The sequence below is a fragment of the Oryx dammah genome, unplaced genomic scaffold, assembly GCF_014754425.2.
Source record: "Oryx dammah isolate SB20612 unplaced genomic scaffold, SCBI_Odam_1.1 HiC_scaffold_12, whole genome shotgun sequence".
Classification (NCBI taxonomy): domain Eukaryota; kingdom Metazoa; phylum Chordata; class Mammalia; order Artiodactyla; family Bovidae; genus Oryx; species Oryx dammah.
In genome coordinates, this window is record NW_024070196.1 from 6,476,801 (window position 1) to 6,487,576 (window position 10,776).

General features: G+C 39.5%; 1 non-coding gene across 1 annotated transcript; it reads right to left on the bottom strand.

Annotated features, from left to right (window-relative positions):
• Positions 1-7,735: 7,735 nt before the first annotated feature.
• On the bottom strand, positions 7,736-7,839 carry LOC120871668. Its single transcript, XR_005723091.1, has one exon. It is a non-coding gene; the product is annotated as a U6 spliceosomal RNA (small nuclear RNA).
• Positions 7,840-10,776: the final 2,937 nt, after the last annotated feature.

The window sequence follows — 10,776 nt, forward strand, 5'->3', positions numbered from 1 at the left end:
CATGTACCAACATGGGGAGTTCATCTTTCAGTGTCCTATCTTTTTTGCCTTTTCATACTGTTCATGGGGTTCTCAAGGCAAGAATGCTGAAGGGGTTTCCCATTCGCTTCTCCAGTGGATCACGTTTTGTCAGACCTCTACACCATGACCTATCTGTCTTGGGTGGCCCAACACGGCATGGCTCATAGTTTCATTGAGCTAGACAAGGCTGTGGTCCATGTGATCAGTTTGATTTGTTTTCTATGGCTGTGGTTTTCATTCTGTCTGCCTTCTGATGGATAAAGATAAGAAGCTTATGGAAGCTTCCTGATGGGAGAGACTGACTGTTGGGGAAACTGAGTCTTGTTCTGATGGATGGGGCCATGCTCAGTAAATCTTTAATCCAATTTTCTATTAATGAGCAGGGTTGTGTTCCCTCCCTGTTGCTTGACTTGAGACCAAACTCTGGTGGAGGTGATGAAGATAAATGGCGACCTCCTTCCAAAGGTCCCCTGCACGCACTACTGTACTCAGTGCCCCCGGCCCTCAGCAGGCTGACCCACGCCTTCGCCATAGATTTCTGGACACTCACGGGCATGTCTGGGTCAGTCTCTTGTGGGGTCACTGCTCCTTCCTCCTGGGTTCTGGTGCACACAGGGTTCTGTTTGTGCCCTCCAAGAGTCTGTTTTTCCAGTCCTGTGTGAGTTCTGGCAGCTCTACGGTGGGGTTAATGGTGCCCTCCTCCAAGAAGGCTTATGCCAGACCCAAGTCTGCTGCACCAAGAGCCTCTGCGGCAGGTCCCTGCTGACCCGTACCTTCACAGGAGACACTCGAAGGCAGGTCTGGCTCAGTTTATGTGGGGTCTCTGTGTCCTGGTGCATACAAGGTTTTGTTTGAGCCCTCTAAGCATCTCTGACAGGTATGGAGTTTGAGTGTAATTGCGATTTTGCCCCTCCTACCCTCTTTCTGGGGCTTCTCCTTTGCCCTCGGATGTGGGGTATCCTTTTATGGTAGCATCCAACTATCTTCTGTCGATGGTTGTTCAGCGGCGAGTTGTAATTTTGGAGTTCTTGAAGAAGAAGATGGGCATATGTCCTTCTACTCTGCCATCCTGATTACAGTAGTCTGGCACTATCCCCAGGATCGGGCTTCACTGCCAGGGGGAGTGGGCAACAGCCCCAGATTCTTGGGGGCCCTGACTCTGCATGCCAGTCAGCTAGCACTGTGGTCCCCAGAGCTCTCCACCCAGGCACCTCATGACCAGACCCCACCAAACAGAGCCAGCAGCACCTCTTCAGGGAAGGTCCTGGCAATCAGCTGGACTAGAGGCCAACCTGAGAAACCTGCATGCAGGTCAGGAAGCAACAGTTAGAACTGGACATGGAACAGCAGACTGGTTCCAAATAGGAAAAGGAGTACGTCAAGGCTGCATATTGCCACCCTGCTTATATAACTTCTATGCAGAGTACATCATGAGAAACACTGGGCTGGAGGAAGCACAGCTGGAATCAAGAATGCCAGGAGAAACATCAATAACCTCAGATATGCAGATGACACCACCCTTATGGCAGAAAGTGGAGAAGAACTAAAGAGCCTCTTGATGAAAGTGAAAGAGGAGAGCGAAAAAGTTGGCTTAAAGCTCAACATTCAGAAAACGAAGATCATGGCATCTGGTCCCATCACTTCATGGGAAATAGTTGGGGAAACAGTGGAAACAGTGGCTGACTTTCTTTTTCTGGGCTCCAAAATCACTGCAGATGGTGACTGCAGCCATGAAATTAAAAGATGCTTACTCCTTGGAAGGAAAGTTATGACCAACCTAGACAGCATATTAAAAAGCAGAGACATTACTTTGCCAACAAAGTTCTGTCTAGTCAAGGCTATGGTTTTTCCAGTGGTCGTGTATGGATGTGAGAGTAGGACTATAAAGAAAGCTGAGCGCCAAAGAATTGATGCTTTTGAACTGTGGTATTGGAGAAGACTCTTGAGAGTCCCTTGGACTGCAAGGAGATCCAACCAGTCCATCCTAAAGGAGATCAATCCTGGGTGTTCATTGGAAGGACTGATGTTGAAGCTGAGACTCCAGTATTTTGGCCACCTGATGCAAAGAGCTGATTCATTTGAAAAGACCCTGATGCTGGAAAAGATTGAAGGCAGGAGGAGAAGGGGACGACAGAGGATGAGATGGTTGGATGGCATCACCGACTCGAGGGAGATAGGTTTGGGTGGACTCCGGGAGTTGGTGATGGACAGGGAGGCCTGGCATGTGTGGTTCATGGAGTCGCAAAGAGTCGGAGACGATTGAGCGAATGAACTGAAATGAAATGAACTGAGGGGCCAACCAAGCCTATCAGATCACTCACATAGTAAGCCCACCACAGCTGAAGGACCCACACAGCTCTCCTAGGGGGAATTCCCAGAGCATATACCTTGGGTGACTAGAAAGAAGAGCACTGCTGGGGTGCATAGGGTGTCTCCTGCAGAGGGCCACTTCTCCAAAGTAGAGAAACATAAGTAACTTACCAAACACATAAAAATACCTATGGCAACTCGGACAAAGTGAATCAGCATAGGAATACGTTTCAGGTGAAGGAATTCTGGAAGAGAAACTAAGTAAAGACAAGCAACCTATCCAAGAAAGAGTTCAGAGTAACGATCATAAAGATGGTCAAAGACTTGGAGGAAAAATGGATGCACAGAGCAAGAAGAGAGAAGTTTTTTTTTTTTTCCTTTAGGGTTTGTTTGTTTGTTTGTTTTGTTTTGTTTAGCTATACCATGTGGACTGTGGGGTGTTAGTTCCCCAACAAGGGATTAAACCCAGGCCCTCAGTAACAAGAACACAGAATCCTAATCACTGGATTACCACAGAATTCCCAGGAGATAGCTTTTTTTTTTTAAGAGTTAGAAAATATAAAGAACAACCAAACAGACATGAACAATACAATAACTAAAATAAAAAATTCACCAGGAGCCTAAAATACACAGAAGAACAAACCAGCAAGCTGGAAGGCAGAATAGTGAAAATCATTGCTGTGGATCAGAAAAAAAGAATGAAAATAAATGAGAACAGTTTAAGAGACCCCTGGGGTAACATCAAGCAAAATAATATTCACATTATAGGGGTCCAAGAAGGAGAAAGTTGTCAAGAACACATCTGAAGACAAAATCGCTGAAAACTTTCATGACACAGGGAAGGAAATAGTCATCCAAATCCAGGAAGCACAGAGTGTCCCATTCAGGATTAATCCTAAAAGAACACACCAAGGCACACTGTAATTAAAATGAGAAAAAGAGAGAATGTTAAAAGCAGCAAGGAAAAAGCAGCAAACAGTATACAAGGGAACTGCCATAAAACTCAGCTTATTTTTTAGCAGAAATTCTGCAGACCAGAAGGGAGTGGCATCATCTATTTAAAGTGATGAAAGGGAAAAACCTACAAGAATACTCTACCAGCAAGGCTCTGATTCAGACCTGCTGAAGCTTTATAGGCATCCAAATCTAGAAGACTTCAGCACCACCAAACCAGCTTTACAACAAATGTTCAAGGAACTTCTCTAGGCAAAAAAGAAAAGGCCACAACTAGAAACAGGAAACTACAAAGTGAAAAAGTTCACCAGTAAAGCAAACATACAGTAAAGGGAGGAAAGCATCCACACACAAAACCAGTAGGAAAATTAAAAGACAAAATGGTAAAATCATCTGTATCCACAAGCACTTAAGGGATACATAAATATGACATCAGAAACAGTAATCATGAGGGGAGTAGAGTGAGAATGCAGGGCTTTTAAATTCATTTGAAATTAAAACATCAGCAACTTAAAACATTCAATATATGTATATGTATTATAAATATATATAGAGAGATACATACACATATACAATCATCTCTCTCTCAGGGAGAGACTGCTGCACAAAATCCTCATGGTAACAGCAAACCAAAAATCTAAAACAGATACCCACAAAAAAAAAGAACAAGGAAATGTGTCTTTTACAATTAGGGTCAAACATGGCACCTATAGTAATCAAATTACAAGTAAAGAGTTAATGTCTATCCTTCTGAAACCATTCCTGAAAGTTGCAGAGGAAGGAACATCTCCAAACTCATCCTATGAGGTCTCCATCACCCTGATACCAAAATCAGACAGGGATGCCACAGGAAAAGAAAATTATAGGCCAATACCCCTGATGAACATCAGTGCACGCATTCTCAACAAAACATCAGCAAACCAAATTCAACACCATTATCAAGTGGGATTTAGTCTAGTAATTAAAGCATGGTTCAACACTCACAAAATCAATGTGATATACCACATTAACACAATGAAGAATAAAAATCATATAATCATTGATAGATGCAGAAAAGGCATCCTCAGAATTCAATATCGATTAAAAAACTCAACAAAGTGGATTTAGAGGAAACCATACCTCAATATAATAAAGGCCATGTATAACAAGCCCACAGCTAACATTATACTTAATAACAAAAAGCTAAAGTTTTCCCCTAAGATCAGGAATAAGATAAGGATACTCATTCTCACCACTTTTATTCTAGCATTGGAAGTTCTAGCCAGAGCACTTAGGCAAGAAAAATAAAAGGTATACAAATTGGAAAGGAAGAAGTAAAAACTAAAACTGTCATGATCTGCAGATGACATGATCATATACATATAACATATATGCTTAGCATATATATGTGCTAAATTGCTTCAGTCGTGTCTGACTCTTTGCAACCCTCTCCACTGTAGCCCACCAGGCTCCTATGTCCATAAGACTCTCCAGGCAAGAATACTGGAGTGGGTTGCCATGCCCTTCTCCAGGGATCTTCTCCACCCAGGGATAAAACCCATAACTCTTATGTCTCCTGCATTAACAGGTGGTTTCTTTACCACTAATGCCACTTGGGAAATTTATACACATATACATATATAAATCCTAAAAACTTTATCACTAAACTGTTAGCATAAATAAAGTTGTGGGATATAAAATCAATATACAAAAACAGTTCATTTCTATACACTAATGATGAACTATCAGAGAAATTAAGAAAATAATTCCATTTACAACTGGATCAAAAAGAATAAAACACCTAGGAATAAATTTAACTAAGGATGTAAAAGACATCCACACTGGAAACTCTAAGATATTGGTGAAAGAAATTGAAGACATAAACAAATGTAAAGATATTCTGTGCTCATGGATTGGAAGAATTCATATCCTTAAAATGTCCACACTGCCAAAGCAATCTACAGATTCAATGCAATCCCTATCAAAATTCCAGTGGCATTTTTCAGAGAAATAGAATATATAATCCTAAAAGTCAAAGGAAACCATAAATGACCCTGAGCAGTCAGAGCAGTCTTGAGGAAGAACAGAAAAGCTAGAGGATCATGCGTTCTGATTTCAAAATATGTTACAAAGCTGTAGTAATCAAAACAATACAGTATTATTGTAAAAACAGACACACAGGTCAATGGAACAGATAGTACAGAGAAGTACACACGCCCATACGTATGCATGCTTGCATGCTAAGTCGCTTCAGTCGTGTCCAACCTTTTACAACTCTATCTACAGACTGTAGCCTGCCAGGCTCCTCTCCCCATGGGATTCTCCAGGCAGGAATAACAGAGTGGGTTGCCAAGCCTGCCTAAAGGGATCGAACCTGCATCTCTTACGTCTCCTGCATTGGCAGGTGGGTTCTTCACCACTAATGCCACCTGGGAAGCCCACACATACATATATCTTCAACTGTATACAATGTGAAGAGGACAGCCTCTTCAAGAAACGGTGCTGGGAAAACTGGACAGGCACACGCAAAAGAATGAAACTGGACCACTGTTTAAGCAAATATGGATCAAAGCAAAAAATGGATCAAGCAAAAAATGGATCAAAGACTTGAATGTAAGACCTGAAACCATTAAACTTCCAGAAGAAAACACAGACAGTAAGCTCATTGACATCAGTTTGCCAATAATTTTGTAGACTTGATCCCAAAAGCAAAAATAAGCACGTGGGACTACAGCAAACTAAACAACTTCAAAAAAAAAAAAAACTAAAGAACTTCTACACAGCAAAGGAAGCCATCAACAAAATCGAAAGGTAGCCTATAAACCGGAGAAAATAGTTGCAAATCATTTACCTGAGAAGAGGCTAATACCCAAAATACATAAAGAACTATTACAACTCAATAGCAAATAAAAAGAAACAACTCTATTACTAAAAAAATAGGCAAAGGATCTGAATAGACATTTTTCCAAAGATGACTCTCTCATGACCAACAGGTATATGAAAAAGTGCTCAACATCACTAATTAGAGAAATACAAATTAAAACCACAGTGAGATATCACTGTGCTAGAATGACTACCAAAAAGAAATGTGTTGGAGAGGATGTGGAAAAAAAGAGAATGCTTGTGCACTATTGGTGGGAATGTTAAATTGGTTTATCCAACACAGAAAACAATATGGAGCATCCTCAGAAAACTGAAAATTATTTTTAATTAAAATTATTAAAATTCCAGCAATTCCACTTCTAGATATTTATCCAAACAAAATGAAAATAGTCATTAAAAAAGATATGTGCCCTCCCTATCCCGTGAAATGTCAGCTCCATTTTCCCAGAAGTCTTGTGTTTACAATAAGTCAGTGCTTTCAGTCAGTGTGAAAGCTGTCAACTCTCTTGATTTTGGTGTATGTACTTAATTCAAAGTATCTAAACCTATGAAGTAATCTGGTCTTTCCTTGTCCCTTCCCCTCTGACTGTAAAAGTCTCCCATTTTGTTCCGTTCCTTGGAGCTCATTTCTGTTTGCTATTTGGGATGTTGCTTGATTCATGATATGTTGAATAAAGCCAATAAGATCTTTAAAAATTAAAGAAAGTATCTAAACCTGTCATCTAATCTGTATGTGCTGTCTTAACTGTTAATTGTGTTACTGATGATTTTATCTTACTTGAAGATTGATTCATTTTTCAATTTGATACAAGTAATTTTTTTTCCTTAGAAAATAAGACAGGCAATTCCATGTTAATTGCAGCATTCTTACAATACTCAAGACATGGAAACAGCTTAAATGGCCATCAATGGATGAATGAATAAAGAAAATGGTATATAAACACAGTGGGGTATTATTCAGCTATAAAAGATGAAATTTTGCTATCTGCAGCAACATTAATGTACCTTACGGGCATTATACTAAGTGAAATAGAGAAAGACAAATGCTGTATGATTCTTATTTATGTGTGGAATATATAAACCAAAACCAAAACCAAAAAAAAAAAACCAGAACTCAAAGTTACAGAGAAAAAATTGAGAGTTACTAGAGGTGAGGGTTGGAGGTGGGAGAAACGAGTGAAAGGGGTCAAAAGGTACAGATTCTCACTTCTAAAATAAATACATAATGTGTATTTTTAACTGAATTAAAGTTGACTTATAATCTTGTGTTAGTTTCTGGTGCACAGCAAAGTGATTCAGTTACACACACATATACATTCTTTTTCATACTGTTTTCCAATGTGGTTTATCACAGGCTATTGAATACAGTTCCCTGTGCTATACACAGTAGGACCTTGTTGTTTTATCCATCCTACACTAATAGTTTGCATCTGTTAATCCCAAATTCCCAACCCATTCCTCCCCTACCCCCACTTAGCAACCACAGTTCTGTTCTCTGTGAGCTTGTTTCTGTTTCATAAAGTTCATCTGTGTCCTATTTTAGATTCCATATATAAGTGATATCACATGGTATGTCTTTCTCTTTTTGAAAAATGTGGGACACTTCACAAATTTGTGTGTCATCCTTGCACAGAGGTCATGCTGATCTCTATATTGTTCCAATTTTAGTATATATGCTGCTGAAGCAAGCACCAGTCTTTTGTTTAAACGCATTCTTCAACCTTTCATGACACCTGAAGGGCTGTTTTCTCCTCTCTTCACAGGAGCTACCCATTGTAACTGGTAATAACCTTTTCTTAAAAAGAGGAAAAACTAGCATTTTCCAAGCCATCTACCCCTCTTGTTTTTAAATTTGCCTACTGTTACAGTCTTGAGAATGCTTGCCATTTATCTTTTAGATTACTCACAAACTGCATTCTCTTTAGCCCTACTACATACATTTTACACTGGATGTTTTATCCCCAGTTCTAGCAACCAAATGACGTGGTAAACTCTCAGATACTTAGGAAACCTACTGCCAGTTTCAAGAACTTTCTCTGAGTAAGCAGAGAGAGATTATAATTAAGCTGCTATGTGGAGCTTTTAAAAAGAAAAATTTCAACAGAAAATTATAGCCGCAGTGAACTCTTGATTATTCATAGAATGAAATTGCATGAATAATTGAAATCCACCAGTTATTCTAATACAATCTGCCTCGCTCTTAGTCCATTCAGGTTGCTGCAACAAAATAACCATAGACTGAGGGGCTTAAAACAACAGAAATCTATTTTTCATGGTTCTGGAGGCTGCAAATTTGAGATCAGGGTGGAATAGTAGGGTGTGGGTCTGCTTCTGGGTTGCAGATGCGTCATCACACCTTCTCGTGGTGGAGGAGGCAAGAGAGTGCTCCCCGGCCTTTTTTAACAGTGCTCTCCATTCTCAAGGAGGTCCTTTCCACCTTCACGAAGTCATGATGCAATCAGCTCTCAAAGGCTCCACTCCTAACAGCATCATGCTAGGAATTAGGTTTCAACATAAGAATTTTGGAGGGACAAATTCAGACCTTCTGTGCCATTCACCCTTATTTCCTACTTTAATTCCTTCTCCTGTAATTCAAAACTCTGATCATCCAGATTTTGGAAAGGTGACATGACAGTAAAATCCATTGTTGTAGTTAGAAAAAAGATTATTGTTTACAAATTAAATGCATCCGTATGAATAATTATGGGAATGCACATTAGAACCCACCCATACATACAAATATGTGCGTCCTGGGAATTATTCAGTAGCCTTTTAATTCAGCTGAAAAATAAAAGCAGATATTAGATTGAAGCCATGTTCAGAGAAAAGCATTGTTTATTTATTTAATTTTTGGCGTACTCTGTGGCATGTGGGATCTAGTTCCCTGACCAGGGAACAAACCCCAGCCTCCTGCATTAGGAAGGAGCTCAGAGTCTTAACCACAGGACCACCAGGGAAGCCCCAGAAAAGCATTTTTTTAAAAGCAATCCTTTTGTCAAATACAAACATCAGTTTGAAAGACGTATTGAAAACTCAAGAATGAGGATCAGTAGGAGGCCCCTGTGCCCAGATAGCATCAGTATAAAATAGTGCTTCACAAGATGCGTGTCCTCCCCTCCCAGAGCAGCCTCAGTACCACTGTGAACCTGTTAGAAAAGGAAATATTTAGCCCTGTCCTAGAGCTATCAACTAGAAGGTTGTCAGGGCCCACAGTTTGTGGTTTAACAAGCCTGCCAGGTGATTCTGAGGCATACACAGGTTTGAGAACTGCTGGTGTAAAACACAGGGGAAAATAGTTAAAGGGCAATGCTTCATCATACCTAATTTACATTACTCTAATTCTAAATAGCCATGGGATTTTGCCACCTGCAGTTTAGCTATGATTTTGCAAAGTGAAAACTATAAGATCTAGTGTAAAGAAAGGCAGGTATGATGCTCTGCTATCAAAATAATCCTTGATCTGAGCATGTTCTGCTCACTGCTCTATGTCTCAGTCATCAGAGCTGAATTCCAAGACATTAAAACATGCAACCCTTCCTCCTCTGCTTCCCCACACCTCCCTCCAGACTTCTCTGTGTCCACAGTCTTTGACAATGAATTTCAGTTTCAGTTTCCCAGAACTCGTGAAACTATAGCTGTTGAACAGTGAAATTTCCAAAGCTAAGTAGTTTTTTAAAAATATAAGGGGCTTTTATCTGTAGCCTGAATATTCAGTTCAGCAATCTATAAGGAGTTCCATTTTTTTATTCTAGGCTTATTTACAGTTCTTCAGCATATTTGCAAGTATTTTTCCTTTTGAATGTGTGTCATGGAGTCAATATATGATGCCTTTAAGAGAAAATAATTGCCATTGTTTATCAAAGAGGCATAAGATACAATTATAAAAACTAGCATAGTCATCATTAAAGAGCTCTTTAAAAATTTATAAATCCATGAAGCTGGATTCCCTTCTAACATCACTAAATATTGGGGAAGGCAATACATTGAATTAGAAACATTGGAATGCATGCTTTTCTCTCCCTTTTCTTAAATCTACAAACTGTCTTTTATTATAATGAGTAAAGCAAATAAACACTGATGATCACACAATGAACTGTTGCTTAATTTTGTACTGTTGGAACTCTCTCTAGCACGGTGGTTCTGGTCTTTGCTGCATATTAGAATCACCTGGGGAGCTTTTAAAACTATCAGTGAATGCCCAGGCTGTATTCCAGAACAATTAAATAAAAATCTCTAGGGTGGAAACCAGATATCACTGTTTTTTACATCTTTTCCACCTAAGTCCAGGGCAGTCAAGGTTGAGAACCACTATTCAAGTTTATCAAGTCCTTTTTACAGAAAGGATTCTATTTAGTGTGACTAACATGAAACATAGGATCTGAGGACATGCATGAGGTTCCTATTCGTGATTATTATCCATTTCTAAATCCTTAGCTCACAACCATTTCACATCATTTATTCAAAAATCTTCAGGGGTTATGAAAAATTAATTCAAAACTGACCCCCAAAAAACCCCACCTAAACATAAGAGCTAAAATACTTAAAAAAAAAATAGGATGATTGGGATTAGCATATATAGACTATTGACTCTATGTATAAAATAGATAACTAATGAGAACCCACCGTATA